This window comes from Macaca nemestrina, unplaced genomic scaffold (assembly GCF_043159975.1).
Source record: "Macaca nemestrina isolate mMacNem1 unplaced genomic scaffold, mMacNem.hap1 Scaffold_74, whole genome shotgun sequence".
Lineage (NCBI taxonomy): Eukaryota > Metazoa > Chordata > Mammalia > Primates > Cercopithecidae > Macaca > Macaca nemestrina.
Window position 1 is genome coordinate 300,686 of NW_027257865.1, and position 19,572 is coordinate 320,257.

General features: G+C 44.9%; 1 protein-coding gene across 10 annotated transcripts in view; it reads right to left on the reverse strand.

Moving 5' to 3' along the window:
• LOC139361621 (disco-interacting protein 2 homolog C-like) overlaps positions 1-15,568 on the reverse strand; it is a 247,810-nt gene extending 232,242 nt beyond the window's left edge. For 5 of the 10 annotated variants that reach the window (XM_071090249.1, XM_071090252.1, XM_071090251.1 and 2 more), the window contains exon 1: positions 15,302-15,527. The gene's annotated coding sequence lies outside the window, so the exon portion shown is untranslated. Of the gene's footprint in view, positions 1-15,301 lie in introns of all 10 variants that reach the window. The other 5 variants (XM_071090245.1, XM_071090247.1, XM_071090255.1 and 2 more) reach the window with 5 other exon arrangements.
• Between the last annotated feature and the right edge of the window lie 4,004 nt (positions 15,569-19,572).

A 19,572-nucleotide genomic window follows, 5' to 3' on the forward strand; every position in this document is an offset into this window, starting at 1 on the left:
ATAGCCACTGCAACGGGGTCCACTATGAGGGGTCAAAACATAACCCATGAAGCATGGCCGAGAGCTCCTATAACCTGATTTCTAGGAATCTAATTTTAAACATCCTCACAGCTAGCACATCACAAAAATACAGAGCTCCAAATGCTGTAACACAAGTGCTAACAACACCTAGCCAAAAATATACGAGGCATTTCAGGCAAAAATCCCAGAATCAGAAGAACACAAGTTTTCTAAGTTCTTCAAAAGCCGGTGCTGGTTGAGGCTCTTCTGCAGACTTCAACAAAAGACACGCTAGAATTAGCCATTGACGGTAACCCTGAGTCAACACGCACAGTGTTCGGAAAAGCACAAGGCCTGCTCCGGCTTGAGACCCTGGGAACTTTCTCTGGACCGCACCGAGTGGACGACTTTGAGGACTCAAAATAACCAACAACCAGTCCATGAACAGGGAAAGAAGACTGCAGCCTCCCTGGGGACCTGGCTCCATGCCTGCCACCTTTCTTCCGGATACCTTTGCCCTTCCTGGCTCCCTCCTCCACCTGGAGATGCTCTGGGTTCAGGCCCCTCTCCAGTTGTGTCTCGGTCCACAGCTGGCTACCTGTGTGAAGCACCAGGCCTTGAAGGACCATCTCCACCTGCTTCCTGCACTCACTTCCCACCCACTTCCACCATGACACCCAGGCTCTGGCTGCTCTCAGGGATCAGGGCCGCCAGGCTCCCCTCACAGGCTCCAACTGGAGTCCTGCCCCCTGGTTTTCAGCAACACTTGGGACTTTCTCCTGGAAACTCTCGGCTCTGGGCTTTCGTGAACTGCGCCATCCAGCTCTTCTCTGGACTAAGCAGGGCCTTTTCTGGGTCTTCCAACCCTTCCTCCATTTCCAAATGTGGGCTTTCCTTTGGCCTCCTCTCTCCAGACATGCACGCCTCACACTCTGGCTACTTGACCTGCACTTCTACCTAAGAGGCTCCCAAATGCTCCCTGCTCCAGATTTTCCCCAAGCCTCCTCCTGTATTTCCAAACTTGCAGCTTGCAGTGGTGTCTCTAAGTATTTCTGAGTCAGGTCCACACTTGCTTCTCCTGATTTCCGGCAAAGCGCAACGGCGACCTCGGGGTGCAGACTCGCAGCTTCATCCGCCTTCCTGTACTCCCTCTTCCCCTCCTGACCCAGGCACCGAATTGCTCAGCTCACTGGCTGCCTTCTATCCTCCTCCGGCCACGGCGAGTGCCCTGCATGAGCCTGCCCTGTCACCCCCCGGCTCCACGGCATGCCGCACATCAGAGACACGATTCTCTCCGAAACCCTCAGTGGTTCCCTAGTATCCCACAGGTAAGGACTTCCACATTATGGCCCCAATCTAACTTTCTGGCCTCAGATATGCACATGCATATTTTATCTATGCAAAGAGAGTACAGGTCTCACACCCGCTCTCATTCCTGGGCTCCTAGCTCCTCTTAAAGGTGCTGTATGAGGTACCTATGCACTTTCCAAACACTAACTGAATATGCGCTTGGAGAACACTTACTTGATAATTTTGTGGCATTGTCGGATAACGTGGACAAAGTGAGAACTACGCAGGTGTGTGGATGCTGCCTTGCCCAGACCTCACTTACCCAGACACTCCCAGATGCTCAAGGTGACCAGCCCTATTGGTGCACAGGCAGGCACAGGCTGCACCCCCACAGCTGGGCCCCACGAGCTGAACTATAATTACGAAGCAGCTGTTTGCTCCTAAATCTGTTTATGCTGGTGCATTTGTTACACATTACTGAAACCAATAAAGTATGACTCCAAAGAGTGAATAATTGTATGAAAACTAAGTTGGATGCCTTTCAAAGACTTAATATAGGGGAATTTTTTTTTCATTTTAATCTTTTTAAAATGGCTATCAAATTAGGTGTGAGCAAAAAATATATACAATGTTTGAGGAAATAATTTTTAACGGTTTCATATCTAACATACCTTGCTTCTCTTGTGTTGCCTATTCTCTTCTAGAAGAATAAAAACTGTGGCAGGCCTGCGATGGCTGTGGTTGAGGAAAGAGGCCACAGCCACAGCCAGCAGAACCATGCTCAGCAGCAGCCTAGCCCCGCGTGGAAGAGGCGTGAACACCCTCGGGAGAGGTGGATGTGCACTAACGGTTCCCAGCTCTGACCTCTTTGATAAACTGAATGCAGTGATTGGTTTTATCTGAACGTCAGACAAAAGGGTGTCTACGTCCAGGAAAGACTCTAAACACTCTGGACGCTGCTGGGGCAGATGGTGACCTTGACCCAGTGATACCACTCTCCAGTGGGCAGTCAACCCAGTCTCCTAATCGTAAAGGACATTCATAGCAACACTACGAAAAAGAAACACTACTGTTCTGACCCAGAAAAGTGAAATTTAAAACATAAAATGCACAGGTTCTAACTAAGAGGCAGACAGACCGGGCACGGTGGCTCACGCCTGTAATCCCAACCCCTTGGAAGGCCAAGGCGGGTGGATCACTTGAGGTCACGAGTTCGAGACCAGCCTGGTCAACATGGTGAAACCCCATCTCTACTAAAAATGCAAAAATTACCCGGATGTGGTGGCGGGCACCTGTAATCCCAGCTACCTAGGAGGCTGAAGCAGGAGAATTGCTTGAACCTGGGAGGTGGAGGTTGCAGTGAGCCAAGATCACACCACCGCACTCTAGCCTGGGCAACTCCTTCTCAAAAAAAAATAACGTAAAATAAAATAAAAGGCAGACAAACAAAGGAGATTTCCTCTGATCTTAAAAACAGAAGTATTTGTTTCACAGCGTGGATAATTGAAGATCTGCATAGAAATCACCTAGGGTCCCGCCTTCCCTCACAACAGACTGGGATAGAGGGAAGGAGGGCAGGAGGTGGGCCCCTTGTCCACGAGAGCCTCCTCCCACCCCATCCCCTTCCTCAGGAAGGCAGCCTGCCCACTGCAGGCTCCCTTCTCCCCAGGTAAGACCCTGGCGTCTCTACAGGAACACCCACCTCCCTTCCCTGCAATCCACTCCAGCTGCTCACGGCCAGTCAAGGGGGGCGCTCTTCAGGGAGGAGCAAACGGTTTCGAGGACAGCCTGAACTCCAACGTCCCAGGTGTGGCTTGCCAGGAAGCACAGAGGAAGGATGCAGGTCCCGAGAAGGAGGAGGCGCAGGAGGACGATGAGAGAGAAGAGAGAGAGACAAGAGAGGCAGACTGCCCAGCGGGGGGCTGAGCACAGGACCTGGCTGAGGCCTCCTGGGGAGGGGCAGAGGCAAACTGGCTGCTGCTTCTAGGCTGCTCGGGAAGATACAAGCTCGAAGGGGCTGCAAGGCAGGACTCACTGAGGAGCAGTCATGTGGATGCCCCGCCTCTCACATGGCACACACTGACAACATGCAACTCACATGCAACACAACACAACACGCATGTACAATGTGCTTATACAACACTGACAACACACACTGCACACAAACACACACAACCTATACAACACATACCCAATACATGCAACTCACAACACAATGTGCATTTATAACACACTCATACGACACATAACCAATACATGCAACTCACAACACACATGTGCGTACAACACACTCATACACACATACAGCACACGTAAGTTACATACAACACAACACGCATGAACAATGCACTCATACAGCACACACAACACACAACTCACATACAACATGCACATGCAACACACTCATACAACACACAACACTCATACAACACACAACACACGTAACTCACAACACAACATGCACACACAACACTCATACAACATACATACAATACATGCAACTCACAACATACACATACAACACACTCATACAGCTCACGTACAACACATGCAACTCACGTTCAACACAACATGCACGTACAACACACTCGTACAACACAACACTCATACAATGTACACACAATACATGCAACTCACAACACAACATACACATACAATACACTCATACAACACATACAACACATGCAACTCACGCACAACACAGCATGCACGTACAACACACTCATACAACATATAACACATACAACATACACACAACACACGCAACTCAACACAAATACATGTACAATTCACTCACAACACACAACACTCATACAACACACAACACATGCAACACATAAACACATGTACAACACACTGATACAACACACAACACTCATACATCACACACAATACATGCAACTCATATACGACATACACATACACACATACAACACACAACACTCATACAACATACAAAGCATGCAACTCACAAATACACGCACAACACACTCATACAACACACAACACTCAAACGTACAATAAGTGCAACTCAACACAATATGCACATACAACACACATACAACCCATGCAACTCACATACAACACAACACACTCATACAACACATTCATACAACACACACTATACAGATTCTAAGTATGAAATAGAAAACAGCACACGCACAGTTTCTAAATTCGATGAAAACTTTTTTCAAGAAAGTCGTCCAACATTCAAACTGGTACCATGTCCTCATTTTCAGCTGCTGTTCAGATTCAAGCATTTTTATCATCTACTCTATGAATTATAATAATACAGCATAAACCCATTTTTCATTTTACACCCACTTTGCCGTGGGGTACTCCAAAACAGGGGCCAGGAGCCTCAGAGTCGTCCCTCGGAACAAAACACAACCGACACTCAGAGGCCAGGACGGGAACTCGGGGGGTGACACACACTCTCTCATCTGCAGAGCTCTGCTTCAAATACTTTACACGTAACCAGGGCTGGAACGGGTTGGTGAGGGTACAGACATGGCAAACTGAGAAGAAACTGGCAGGTGGAGAAAGATCAGTCAAAATCCAAGGAAAAATGCTGAACATTTTCCACAAATAGTTCACACAACAGATGATACTCAGGCTACTGAAAGTTTATTGAGAGGGGTCTTGCTCCAAAGAAAAAGTTCTCTCCCAAAGTTATCAAAGTTTCACAGCAGGCACCTGCCCCCAACACACCATCTTCCGAGGGCCTAGGAGTCAAAAAGAAGGTAAGACAGTAGTAAGGGTACAGGGGGAGGAGAGCGGGAGGGGACCGAGAACTCGGAACCAAGAGATGGGCGGACACTGAATGCCTGACTCCAAGGTTATCACCTCAGAAAACAAGTCTGTTTAAGTCCGTAGTAACAGTGTTAGTACTTTCACTGAACCTGCACTCAACACTGGAGAACCTCCCTGTGTTATAAAGACGATCTGAAAAATAACATTAATTCACAATGTAGAGTGATGATTCAGCCACAGAAAATAAAACTGACATAATCCACTACAACTCACACTATGTCTTTCTTTAAGACTGGTTTATGATGCAGAAAAGAGGCAGTTTGAGATCTAAAATACTTAAACTGGCAAACACCTTGTTTCCCTGAATTCTCACAACCGTGGCACCAGCTAGAGTAAGACAGAGTGGTTTTCAGAGCTTCCAGAACAGCAGAACAGATCAATCATAAATATGCAAAAGTGATCTGAAAACAGAATTAATTAATATTCCACGTTTTGGCTTAAACTAGTCATGTGATTTCCAATAAGTGGGAAACATTCACACCAATTTTTATAAGAAAGTTCAATGTGAACACATAGTACAGAACATTGCCTTTGTTTTGGAATTTATTTATTTAATATGACAATTTCATTTGTATTTAGTTATTCTTGATGTTGAATGCTCATCTTTATTAATGATGAGCTACCCATTTTCTGACTGAGGAAACAGAAAGTTGTCACTGCCTAACAGCAATACTCAAAACAGCCTGTATGAAAGGAAAAGGTATATCTGTGTGCACACAGATGCATACACATGCATACACGTACCTATACATGTACACACGCGTGTACATATGTGCATACACATACACACATACACGTGTGTGCATGAGCACACATGCATGCACACATATACACATACATGCATACACACGCATATGCACATACACGTACACTCATATACACACGTACACATGCACACACATACATGCATATACACGTGCACATGGACATGTGGACACGCACATACACACGCATACACACATGCACACACATGCATGCGTACATGCATACGTAAGTATCATCTCAGGTACGTGGATTCAAGATTCTGATGCAAACAAGAATAATTACAAAACAAGGTAGGGTGTCAACAAGTGAGAATTGAGATGAAAGTTCTGATATGTTCCAGAGACAATACGGGAGGTCGTCACATCACATAAATATCTTACCCATTTTAAACGTGACAATTCCTGCCAACATCGGCCTGGATTAAGATGATTTCATTGACATAAGGAACAGAAAATATAGTATTTATTCTAATGAGATTCTGTAATCATTACATTATTTTCACAATTATAAGTAATCACTAAATAACTTCCTCCCAAGGGTCTAAAAATAAAAATAAGATAACAAAAGAAAGTCACAGTCCTGACAGCTTTATGATGCAAATCACAACTGTGAAAATCAAGCATGTTTTTGAGACTATGCCCTCCTCAAATATCCTTCATGGAATTTTGTACCAGTAATGGCTGGTAATTAATTGTTATACCAGCTGGAAAGTATATCATTGGGGGTACGTGAAGTAAACATGTAAAGAGTAATGAACACACACACTTGAACCCAGGCCTCATTTCACAACTGTTTCCTACTTTCGATTTGCTTAGTTTACCTCATGAGGTACCTCGAGGAGAGAAAGCAGAGCTGGGATCTGCCCCGAGGCTGCTTCGGGAAGAGCTGGGTGGGTACCAAGACCCTCAGACCGAGGGCTGAGCTGCGTGGCTATGACCCCATCACTGCAGCTCCCCAAGCGTGTGTCCCTGTGTGTCACGCAAACCCCTGCCACACAGGTGACACACGCCACACGCCTGACACAGGCTCAGCACACAGGGAGCGATCAGTAAGTGGTGACTAGAGAGAAGTGACGGCCTTCAGCGTGGATGGAGAAAACAGGCCACAGACTCACAGAGGAAACGCCACAGATCCACAGACGGAGAAAACACCACAGACGCACGGACGGAGGAAACACCACAGACGCATGGAGGGAAGAAAAGTGCCACAGACGCACGGAGGGAGGAAAAGTGCCACAGACGCAGGGACGAAAGAAACGCCACTGACGCACGGATGGAAGAAACGCCACAGACGCATGGACGGAGAAAACGTGCCACAGAGGCACACACGGAGAAAACAGTCCACAGATGCACGAACAGAGGAAACGCCACAGACGCACGGACGGAGGAAACAGGGCAGAGACGCCCATACACCAGTGTGGAACGTCGGACAGGAACGTCCCGGCCATGCACTGTCCACTCCCCCTAGAGACTTCCCACCCCAGAGCACTCAGGATGGCTGTGGAGCTCCTGCCACGCACCCCAGAGGCGAAGCTGGGGAGCCAGAGATGAGCAGGTTCACGTCCATCAAATGCAGCTGCAATCCCTGTAATAACTGGAGGTCACTATTAAACAGAAGGGCACTTCACTTGGAATAAAAGCACTCTGCATAAAAGAACTAAAGATTGGCTGGAGACAGCTTAGAAACCGTCACCATTATTCTTGTTAGTGACAGCGAAGCTTCAAGAGTGGTCACTTTTCCTGTAGAAATCCCACAGAGGTGATTCCTGGAACTCATTTAGAATATTTCTTTCCCAGAAACCACACAACCAAGAACTTAATAGTGCCGTCTCTTGACCAGAAAGATTCAGATTTCTGATGAAACTAAACCCTGTCCAGCCTCCTGATTCTAGAAGATGCTGTACAGAAAAGCTAACTCAAAGGGGTCTCATTTCTTTTGTCATCCACGACACATAAAAAAATTTTTTAAATATACAAAAAATGTAGGAATTGTACAGTGAATACCCATGTGTCTACCCCCTGGATCACAGACTAGATTTAAATGTAAAGTTCTAAAGGTTCCCAGCTAAGGAAATGTGCAGTGTAAGCCTCTACCTGGTTAGAACCAAGGGGAATGGAATGAGCTTTCCCCAGCCTTGCTGCTCAGCTGGGAGGGGCTGCCACAGCTCAGCCACCCCACCCCAGAGCACCCAGGATGGCTGTGGAGTTCCTGCCACCCACCCCAGAGGTGAGGCTGGATCCCCATTCGCGGTGTTAAGAATGAGCCAGCCTTTAGAGGCCATGTGGTCTATACTTGAATAGAAAATGTTCCAGGAAACTAAAGATTCCAATGCGTGCACTGAATTCCTAACCATTTGAAACCCAGGCTCCTCATCTATACACGAAGAACAACGCTCTCTCCTGGGAAAGCATTTCAGAAGGACGAAAAAGGATCCACATGAGAGCAGCTGAAAACTACAAGGCATCATGCAATTATAAGCCTTTTTCTATATCTTTGTTTCAAGGAATGTCAGCATTCTAAATATTGCAGTTCATCCCACATCACCTTTCAGGAGCAAATCATAACGATCAAAACTATCAGCAGAATCACTACCAGCTCAGTCGCCATGTGCTTCTTCTTCCTGCATGACAATTCCTGCAGAACGATGGGACCATCCAAGAATGGCTCCCTGCCATCATGTGCCCATTCTCCTTCCCCAGGGGGCTATTCCTGTACTCACGGGGCATGGGAAACCTGTATAACGCCACCAGAAAGTCCTTGTTTGACTTACACACTTCCCAGAAGGGCTGATTTTATCCAGAATCCTAACTGTGTCAAACACTAAACCTAAGAAATCATCAAGAAACCAAGGAAATGTAAGGCCATGTCCTGCCCCGGGTGCATGGCTACTAGGGGAGAAATAGAAAATGAGACATGAAAGGAAACTTTTAAGATATTCAGACCATCACTGGATGATTCCAGGAACCCATTACGGATCATTGCTGTTCCTAATAACAGGAAAGAAATTCTAAAATCCCAACAGGCATGGTGAGTCCCTCACTTGCATGAAGTCAAAATAATAATCCATCACTCTCTTCAAAAGGACAAAAGAAAAACTCTACTTCCTCTTCATATTAATTTGTGTACAAGCGACTTAAGTGAGAAAATCTTAATGTCTGGACTGTGATATCAATAGCAAAATAATCCCAAGATTCCCAATTAAAAGATAGAGACGGCCTGAATGAATTTAAAACAAGAAAAACCGACTATATGCTGCCTACAAAAAACTCAGTTCAGCTGCAAAGACACACATAGACTAAATGTGAAGGGATGGAAAAACACATTCCACATTAATGGAAATCAAAAGTAAGCAAGAGTAGCCATATTTATTTCAGATCAATCACAATTTAAGTCAAAAACTGTAAAAAGGAGACAAAAAGGTAATTATATAATGAAGAGATCAAAATAGCAAAAGGATATAACAATTACGAGTATATGTGCACCCAACAACAAAGCACTCAGATATATAAAGCAAATATTAGTAGATCTAAATAGAGAGAGAGGTCGGGCGCGGTGCCTCACGCCCATAATCCCAGCATTTTGGGAGGGATGTGGAGGCAGGTGGATCACCTGAGGTCAGGAGTTTAAGACCAGCCTGGCCAATATGGTGAAACCCTGTCTCTACTAATACAAAAAATTAGCCCAGCATGGTGGCACATGCCTGTAATCCCAGCTACTTGGGAGGCTGAGGCAGGAGAATCACTTGAACTCAGGAGGTGGAGGTTGCAATGAGTTGAGATTGCACCTCTGCCCTCCAGCCTAGGCAACAAGAGCAAAACTCTGTCTCAAATAAATTTATATATACATATATATGTATAGAGAGAGACAGGGAGACACCAACACAACAATAGTAGGAGCTTCAAAATCCCACTGTCAGTACTGGAGGTCATCTAGACAAAAAATAACAACAAAACATCAAATTTAAAGTCCAGTGTAGACCAAATGGACCTAACAGACATTTACAGAACATTTCATCCAACAGATACAAAACGCACATTCTTCTCAGCACATGGAACATTCTCTAGAATCCACCACATGCTAGGCTACAAAAGAATTCTCAATACATTTTTTTCTAAAATTGAAATAGCATCTAGGATATTCTCAGACTCTAACAGAATAAAGCTATAAATCAACAACAAGGAACAGACACTTCTCAAAAGAAGACATTTATGCAGCCAATAGAGACATGAAAAAATGCTCATAATATAGAATGAGACCACCACTTCTCCTGTTGTCTTTCCCAGCTTTTCCCCGTCTCCCCTTTTCCCTAGTTTATAAGACAGGAGAAGGGGGAGAAAACAAAAAGTTAGAAAGAAACAGAAGTAAGATAAATAGCTAGACGACCTTGGCACCACCACCTGGCCCTGGTGGTTAAAATAATAATAATAATATTAACCCCTGACCAAAACTACTAGTGTTATCTGTAAATTCCAGACATTGTTTGAGAAAGCAGTGTAAAACGTTTTGTTCTGTTAGCTGATACATGTAGCCTCCCATCATGTTTTGTCTGAGGCTAGTCCTGCAACAATAATCACTCGCCATCAGAGAAATGCAAATCAAAACCACAATGAGATACCATCTCACACCAGTTAGAATGGTGATCATTAAAAAGTCAGGAAACAACAGGTGCTGGAGAGGATGTGGAGAAATAGGAACACTTTTACACTGTTGGTGGGACGGTAAACTAGTTCAACCATTGTGGAAGACAGTGTGGTCATTCCTCAAGGATCTAGTACTAGAAATACCATTTGACCCAGCCATCCCAATACTGGGTATGTACCCAAAGGATTATAAATCATGCTGCTATAAAGACACATGCACACGTATGTTTATTGCGGCACTATTCACAACAGCAAAGACTTGGAACTAACCCAAATGTCCATCAATGACAGACTGGATTAAGAAAATGTGGCACATATACACCATGGTATACTATGCAGCCATAAAAAAGGATGAGTTCATGTCCTTTGTAGGGACATGGATGGAGCTGGAAACCATCATTCTCAGCAAACTATCGCAAGGACAGAAAACTAAACACCGCATGTTCTCACTCATAGGTGGGAAATGAACAGTGAGATCACTTGGACACAGGAAAGGAAACATCACACACTGGGGCCTGTTGTGGGGAGGGGGGAGGAGGGAGGGGGGAGGGATAGCATTAGGAGATATACCTAATGTAAATGATGAGTTAATGGGTGCAGCATACCAACTTGGCACGTGAATACATATGTAATAAACCCGCACATTGTGAACATGTACCCTAGAACACAAAGTTTAATTTAAAAAAAAATCAACAACAAGGAGAACTTTCAAAACTGTATAAATACATAGAAATTAAACAATATGCCCTTGAATAGCCGATGGGTCAATGAAGAAATGAAGAAGGAAATTTAAAAATTTCTTGAAATAAATGAAAACAGAAACACAACATATCAAAGTTTATGGTATACAGCAAAAGCAGTATTAAGAGGAAAGTTTATAACAATAAACTCCTACATTTAAAAAACAGATTTAAAATAAACAACCTAACAACGAACTGCAATGAGCTAGAAGAGCAAGAACAAATCAAATCCAAAAGTGGTAGAAGAAAAGAAATAACAAAGATCAAAGAGGAACTAAATAAACTTGAAACTAACAAATATAAAAATGAAGAAAAAAATGTTGGTTTTTTGAAAAGATAAATAAAATAGACAAACCATTAGCTACACTAAGCAAACAAAAAGAAATCCGAAAGAAATAAAATTAGAAACAGAAAAGGAGAATGACAGTTGATACCACAGAAATACAAGGGATCATTACAGACTATTTTGAACAGCTATATGTCAACAGATTGGAAAACCTAGAAGAAATGGATAAATTCCCGGACACGTACAACCTACCAAGATGGAACCAAGAAGAAACGGAAATCCTAAAACAGACCAATAATGAGTAACATGTATGACTAAGTAATAATAAAAAGTCTCCCAACAAAGAAAAGCCCAGAACTAGGTGACTTCGCAGCTGAATTCTACAGATTTTTGTTTCAATTCTTCTCAAACTATTCCAAAAGTATTGAAGAGGAGGGAATCCTGCCAAGTTCATTCTTCAAGACCAGCATTACCCTGATACCAAAATAAGACAAGGACACAATAAAAAGAGAAAACTGTAGGTCAATATCCCTGATGAACACAGATGCAAAAATCCTCAACAAAATACTAACAAACTGAATCCAACAGCAAATCAAAAAGATTATACACCATGATCAAGTGGGATTCATCCCACGATGCAAGGATTGCTCATCAAACACAAATCAATAATCATGCTACATCACATCAACAGAATTAAGGACAAAAACCATAATATCATTTCGATAGATACAGAAAAAGCATTTGATAAAATTCAACGCTGCTTCATGATAGAAAGTCTCAACAAAAGAGGCACTGAAGGAAAAATACCTCAACACAATAAAGGCCATATGTGACAAACCCACAGCTAACATAATGGGGAATGGGGAAACACTAAGAGCTTTTTCTCTGAGATCTGTAACAAGACAAGGACGCCCACTTGTGCCACTCCTATTCAACACAGCACTGAACGTCCTAGTCAAGAGCAGTCAGGCAAGAGAAAGAAATCAAGGGCACCCAAAGTGGAAAGGAGGCACTCTAATTGTCTGTTTTCAGACAATGTGCTCTTTTATATTTAAAAAAAAAAAAAAGACTCCAGCAAAAATCTCTTTGAACTGATAAACAAATTCAGTAAAGTTACAGAATGCAAAATCAACATATAAAAATCAGTAGCATTTCTATAGACCAACAATGAGCCAGTGAAAAAAGAAATCAAGAAAGCAATCCCATTTAACTACAAAAATATAAAATAAAAATAAAAATACCTCAGAAGAAATCTAACCAAGAAGGTTAAAGATCTCTATGAGGAAAATGATATTCTACCCCCTGAAGCTAGAACAGTGGCTTCTAGAGACAGGAAAGGGCGGCGGGAAGGCAGAAAGGGAGAGGTTGTCTAATGGATACAAAATTACATCTAGATAGTAAAAATAAGGGTTAGTGTGCTATAGCCTTGTAGGGTGACTATAGTTTACAATTTATTGTATATTTTCAAGCAGCTAGAAGAGAGGATTTTAAATATTCCCAGCATTAAGAAATGACAAATGTTTGAGATGATGGACATGCTAATTACCCTGAGTTGCTAATTACACACGAAAAACATGTATTGAAATATCATACTGTATCCCATGGATATGTACTATAATGTGTCCATTAAAAATAATAATTGTTAAAAACCCAAGGGTCATTTCTCATGTGTCCTATGTCAGTGTTGTGGTCCATTGGTGGACACCTAGCCATTTGCAAGTAAGACTATAGTCACTTGAGCTGAAAGCAAATGAATCGTCACAAAAATTACCACTGGCACCAAGTCTTCTTTCCAGAATTTCCTGCCCACAGCACTGCCACAGTCACTGTGGGCAGGAAAGACACACTAGCACCCAAGTTTCAACCCCAGTACAGTTGATGCTTTTATTTCTCTGGTTTGGAATAGGTGTGTGTTCATAATTTACGTTTACTCCAACTGTCCCCTTGCTTAAATAGCTTCTTAAGGATAACTTCCTCTTACTAAATCCCAACAGCTTCTGAGCATCCATTATATTCTCCAAAGTAAATAAAAAGAGAAAACGTGTTGAAAGCCTGATAATGTTCACTTAAGAATCCAGCATGATGTACAGCTTGAAATGGCTACTCCACCTTGTTCCTTTACATGACTTTTAAAGTAGCCCCAGTTATTATACATAATTGGAGTCATAATTTCTGCAATACCATTAGGTCCACGAACGGTGGGGCCAGGGGACTTCAAAGTCTGTCTCCGATTTTTTTTTTTTAAAAAAAGGAAAGCTCATGAGAGTAGGTAATGAAAATAAATATTCACACAACTCGGAACAGGGGATGGTGAAACATAAAACTCCAGCCTGGCACAGGTGTCCAGCCAGTGAGGGTGGGGACACAGACTCATACGGTCCCCACAATCCCTCAAAAATGCCACAGACAGGTGGGTGGCCTGAGACAGAGCCAGGCTCCGAATTCCGGGAGCTGTCTGGCTCATGTGCACCTCATGTGGTCCACAGTGCACGAGGATGCCCAACGTCACCAGTCCCGGTGCAGAACACAAGAATGCCCCATGGCATGAGCCCCCACTGCACAGCATAGCCCGAAGGTGCCAGCTCAGACTCCTACACACGCTGGTCACCAAGGCACTGCCCTCCAGGAAGGAGGACCCCAGAGGTCGTGGCAGGGTGAGGTTCTGCTCTTCATCATCCGCGAGCAGAGGGGAAAGTCCCAGCAGACATTTGGGGAGCCTCTACACGTGGTTCTGGGACTCTGAGTGGAGGTTCAAAGATGTCCCCAGGTACGCCAGACTCAAACCTAAAAAAGACCCATTCTTCCAGATATGCCCAGACTGGAACCTATATAGGCCATCCTTCCTAGCTTTTCTCTGGAAAAGCAGGCTTAAAAGAGTATCAACTAAAAGGGGCCACCAGGAAGACAGAAGTCCTATCTTTAAAAAAAGATTTTTTTTTTTTTTTTTAAAAAGAGGCACTGAGGCTCTGACCCATCTGAGCACAGAGTACATGCTCGGCAGCCTCTGTCAGAGCAGAGCAAGTACACACATGCTCTCCATGCCCTGTGCTCCCAGCACCCGTGCTCCCCGCACCCATGCTTCACACGCCCGTGCTCCCCACACCCGTTCTCCCCGCACTGTGCTCCCTGCGCCCATGCTCCCTACACCTATCTGTGCTCCCCATGCCTATGCTCCCTGCAGCCGTGCTCCCCGCACTGTGCTCCCTGCGCCCATGTCTGCTCCTCGAGCTCTCTTCCACTGGTTTCCTCTGTACATCCCTCTTGATAGTCACTGTCACCTCGAATCACCTGGCTAAATGGAGGTAAAGAAAAAGTCTAGAGTAGCACATTGGAGGACAGAGTGGAAGTGGCTATTTACCAAGCAGGGCTATGAGATGAGCGCATCTGATCCCCATTAATCCTGACGGTCAGTTGATTAGCCCTGTTCAACAGCTGGGGACACTGAGGTGTGGAAGGACGGGCTTGCTTACCCCAGACGATGCTGACAGTGTGGGCCCAGCCCAGTCCCACAGCCACCAGGAGGAGCCTCCTCACTGGGCAGGCGCGGAGGTGCAGCCCAGAGAACGCTTGGGACCCCGGCACAGACTCCTCAGGAAGGAAACAGAAAGGCCCACAGAGACTCAAGCAGCACAGAAGAAGGTCACCCACAAGTTAAAAATAGATGTTTGTGCTTTACCGTCCCAGAGTGCTAAAAATCCAACCCACTCACACGCACAGCCTGACGTGAGCCTGGCCTCCTGCAGCACTGGGCTAAGCGAGAGACGTACCTGCCTCTCTCCCGACAATAGCAGACTTGGCAGCTATTCTTCAATGTACTTGACACGCTTCCGTGAGGGATTAAGCGACACTCTGTCGACACTGGCTAAGTTTAATCCTGACACAGCCAACCATCTAGATCTGCAGTGAACAAACAACTTACTTTGGATGATTCTGCCACTAACAAAGACCCTGAATCTCCCACCAAAGCTTAGTGACACGACTTACCTTTCTGTTTTCATTTCAGGTACACTGGCCCACATGATCTAATTTACCTGCTGATAATGCCTTGGAAAGACCACCAGGGGGCCCCACACCATTTTCAGCTTTAGAGGGATGTGAATTTCCCTTTGATGAGAAAGGTGATGGGGAAATAAAACGAGGATCCAAAACAGATGCCTGTGTGTTTCCTGGGAGTGATAAAGTCAGGAACTGCCTCTGTGTGTCAGGCGAGGGAGTAACAGAGACAATGGCACCAACTCCTGAGACAGAGGACCTGATGCATGGTGCAGCCACCGCCTGTGGCCAAGGAAATTCCAGGGCATGTAGACCCCAGTTGTATGGTACAGCCACCATGTGCGACCACAGAAATTCCAGGAATGCAGACCCTCAGTCACATGGTACAGCCACTATCTGCAGCCACAGAAATTCCAGAGAACGCAGACCCTCAGACACATGGTACAGCCACTATCTATGGCCATGGAAATTCCAAGGAATGCAGACCCTCAGTCACATGGTACAGCCACCATATATGGCCACGGAAATTCCGAGGAATGCATACCCCAGTCGCATGGTGCAGCCACAGCCGGCAGCCACAGAAATTCTGGAGAACGCAGACCCCAGTCGCATGGTACAGCCACTACCTATGGCCATGGAAATTCCAGAGAACAGAGACCCTCATTCCCATGGTACAGCCACCACCTATGGCCACGGAAATTCAGGGGAACGCAGACCCTCAGTCACATGGTACAGCTACCACCTGTGGTCACAGAAATCCTGGGGAACACAGACTCCAGTCGCATGGTGCAGCTACCACCTGTGGTCACAGAAATCCTGGGGAACACAGACTCCAGTCGCATGGTGCAGCCACCACCTGCAGTCACGGAAATTCCAGGGAATGCAGACCCCAGTCACATGGTACAGCCACCATCTATGGCCACGGAAATTCCAGGGAACATAGACACCAGTCGCATGGTGCGGCCACCACCTGTGGCCATGGAAATTCTGGGGAAGGCAGGCCTCCGTCTCTAAAGTATGAACTTCACTGCAGTGAATGTGGAAGAGTTTCTCTCTGTGCAGAGCTCAGTATCCAGAAGGGGAGATGGCCCCAGGAATGCCTTCCTCCTCTTCAGAGCTCAGGGCCTAGGGCTGACACCCTTGGGAGGGGTCCTTGTTCAGCAATTGTGCCTGTGGAGGGTCCCCCAACACTCACCGTGCACCTCCTAGGAGCAGAGGCTACAACAGGGAGCCAGAGACCAAGCTCTGCTCAGACAACAGTGAGCTGATGGCCTTCCACTCTAAGTTCAACAGGGACCCAGGGACCAAGCTCTGCTCAGACAACAGTGAGTTGATGGCCTTCCACTCTAAGTTCAACAGGGACCCAGGGACCAAGCTCTGCTCAGACAATAGTGAGCAGATGGCCTTCCACTCTAAGTTCAACAGGGACCCAGGGACAAAGTTCTGCTGAGACAACAGTGAACTGATGGCCTTCCACTCTAAGTTCCAACTGCATGGAATGTGTATTCCATGAATGCTTGTTAAATGAATGATTCATATAAGGTCATCTGTGCTGACCTTTGCTGGTCTGCTGACTGTGAGCTTCAGAGCATAGGCCTCATTCCTGGAGCAGCCAGCTCTTCCCAGAGCGACGGCCGCTGCAGGGCAAAGCCCAGAGCTTGTCCTGCAGCAACACACTCAGGACCCTGCGCTGGGCACGCTGGGGGCCTCTCCAGCAGAAGATCCCCAGCCCTGACCTTGCAATACCAGTGAACCCCAGGGGAGTCCCAAGTGCTCAAAATCATGTAAATGTCCATTGTGATTTAACATATCAATTTTAGAAGAAAGGGCATATTGCCACCTCCCTCCTCAAACTAGGGACTATAAATCGATCCATCACCCTAACTGAGACTCTGCCTTAAATTCTGCTAAAACTACCATCCAAACACTCAAATTTACATTAGCGTTAAGGGAAAAAAAAAAACTAAAACAAACACCTGTAAGAAACGGTCAAGTAACCTGTGATACATCAACCCAAAGATTAAACATGAAAACAATGAAGTAGCAAGATATTAAAAGAATATAAACTCTATGTACATCATGGCCCAAGGTTCTAAAATTACACAGAGACAAAGACTGGAATGGAAGGGGGATATGTTTACAGATACATTTTTTATTTTTTAATTTTTAATATTACTTCTCTAATGTATGATTTGACTAACCAGATAATTCAGCAAAAAATAAAAAAATTAATTATGCCTATAGATAAATATGTAAAGAATCCTTTTCTTTGATGCCAATGGAATTAGTTTGGGTCTGACCCACAGTCTTCAATCTTTTAATTAAGACACAAAAATCATCTTTCAAGCTGTTAGGAAAAAAAGAAGAAAAAGATTGAAAACCAGGAGCCCAGAAGAAAAGGACTCGCTATGTATCACAGCGTCTCTCCACGCCTCTCCACCCCGGACAGTGCTCCCTCTTTCCCCATTTTCATACCTACTGCACAAAACACTTAGTAAAGAACTATCTCAATTCATGAGTCACACAGCACAAAGGGCCAGTGTCGCTGCCAAACATACCCTGCAGCCCCAAAACGAAGAGGCAACTGGTTCCTTCCTTCCTCAGTGAAGGAAGAATGAGAGGCTGCTGGTTGTCATTTTAAATCTCACACCTCAATGTCTTAGCACTTTCCTGCTTTGTTGGTTTCCAGGGCTTATTAAAATTAACCCCCCCCCCCCCGCGGATATTGAAGAAAGAAAGCAGGACGGTTGTGCAGGCTTCCAAGAGGCAGAGCCCTGCTTCCGCGGCCACCTCTGTCTTTCTACCCACAGCAGCCGGGTTTACCAATTAGTCTCCCTTAAAGAGCAGTTTATGCTCATCGTGAACAAATGGATGCAATTGCTTCTTTTGAGATGCAGCAAGTTTTGGGCCCTCAGCAAAAAGAAGAAAGAAGAAAGAAAGAAAGAAAGAAAGAAAGAAAGAAAGAAAGAAAGAAAGAAAGAAAGAAAGAAAGAAAGAAAGAAAGAAAGAAAGAAAGAAAGAAAGAAAGAAAGAAAGAAAGAAAGAAAGAGAGAAAGAAAGAGAGAGAGAAAGAAAGAGAGAGAGAAAGAAAGAGAGAGAGAAAGAAAGAGAAAGAAAGAAAGAAAGAAAAAAGAAAAGAAAAGAAAGAAAAAAGAAAGAAAGAAAGAAAGAAAGAAAGAAAGAAAGAAAGAAAGAAAGAAAGAAAGAAAGAAAGAAAGAAAGAAAGAAAGAAAGAGAAAGAAAGAAAGAAAGAAAGAAAAAACAGGGCACTGGCACAACAGTCATAACCTCTGCTTTGCACACACAGAAGGAAAGTTAAAGCCCTGGAGGCGGAGGCGTTCGGAAAGGGAAGGTGGAAGTAGGAAGGACGCCCACGGGATAGAGTGGTCAGAAACAGACCACCTCACCAAAGGGCGCCTTAGACGTTCCAGAGGACAAAATGCCCCTCTTTCCAGGGTAAACACCCATTTGCCAAACTCAGCCAGTGATGGCAAGCAGGAGTTTGCTTTTTTTTTTTAAGGCGTCTGAGTAACGATGACAAGAGCAAGAAATGAGCTTAATAATGGGACTGACAGGGCCCTGGGCTGGTGACTCTGCTGATGTGCACAGCATCAAAACCCAGGTTCCTCAATGCGCTCCCTCTGCAGTTCAGGACAGCACTACAACTCACCCCATCAATCACTGCTTAAAAAATCAGTTCTAAAAAAAGACGACCCATTTGAAAGCAGCCGGAGGAGGAAGACAGAGAGTGTCTCACAGAATCCAACCGCTTGTAGCCTCGGAACCATAACAAGAATATGAAACTAGCGGGTCCAGTGTGAGGCAGAACAGAGACGCCGTCACGGCTCTCAGGAGGCTGAGCAGGAAGCGCATGGCTCAGGCCCTGCAACGCCCTAAGGGCGCCTGGAGCAGCCCACAGGCCTGTGTCCTTCGTGTGGGTTCACCTTCCTAGTTTCCTGGGTAAATTCAATGTACAGCATTTATTCGCCAAGAAAAGAACATTCAAATCAAACTACTGTCATAACTCTGAAGGGCTCTTAACACT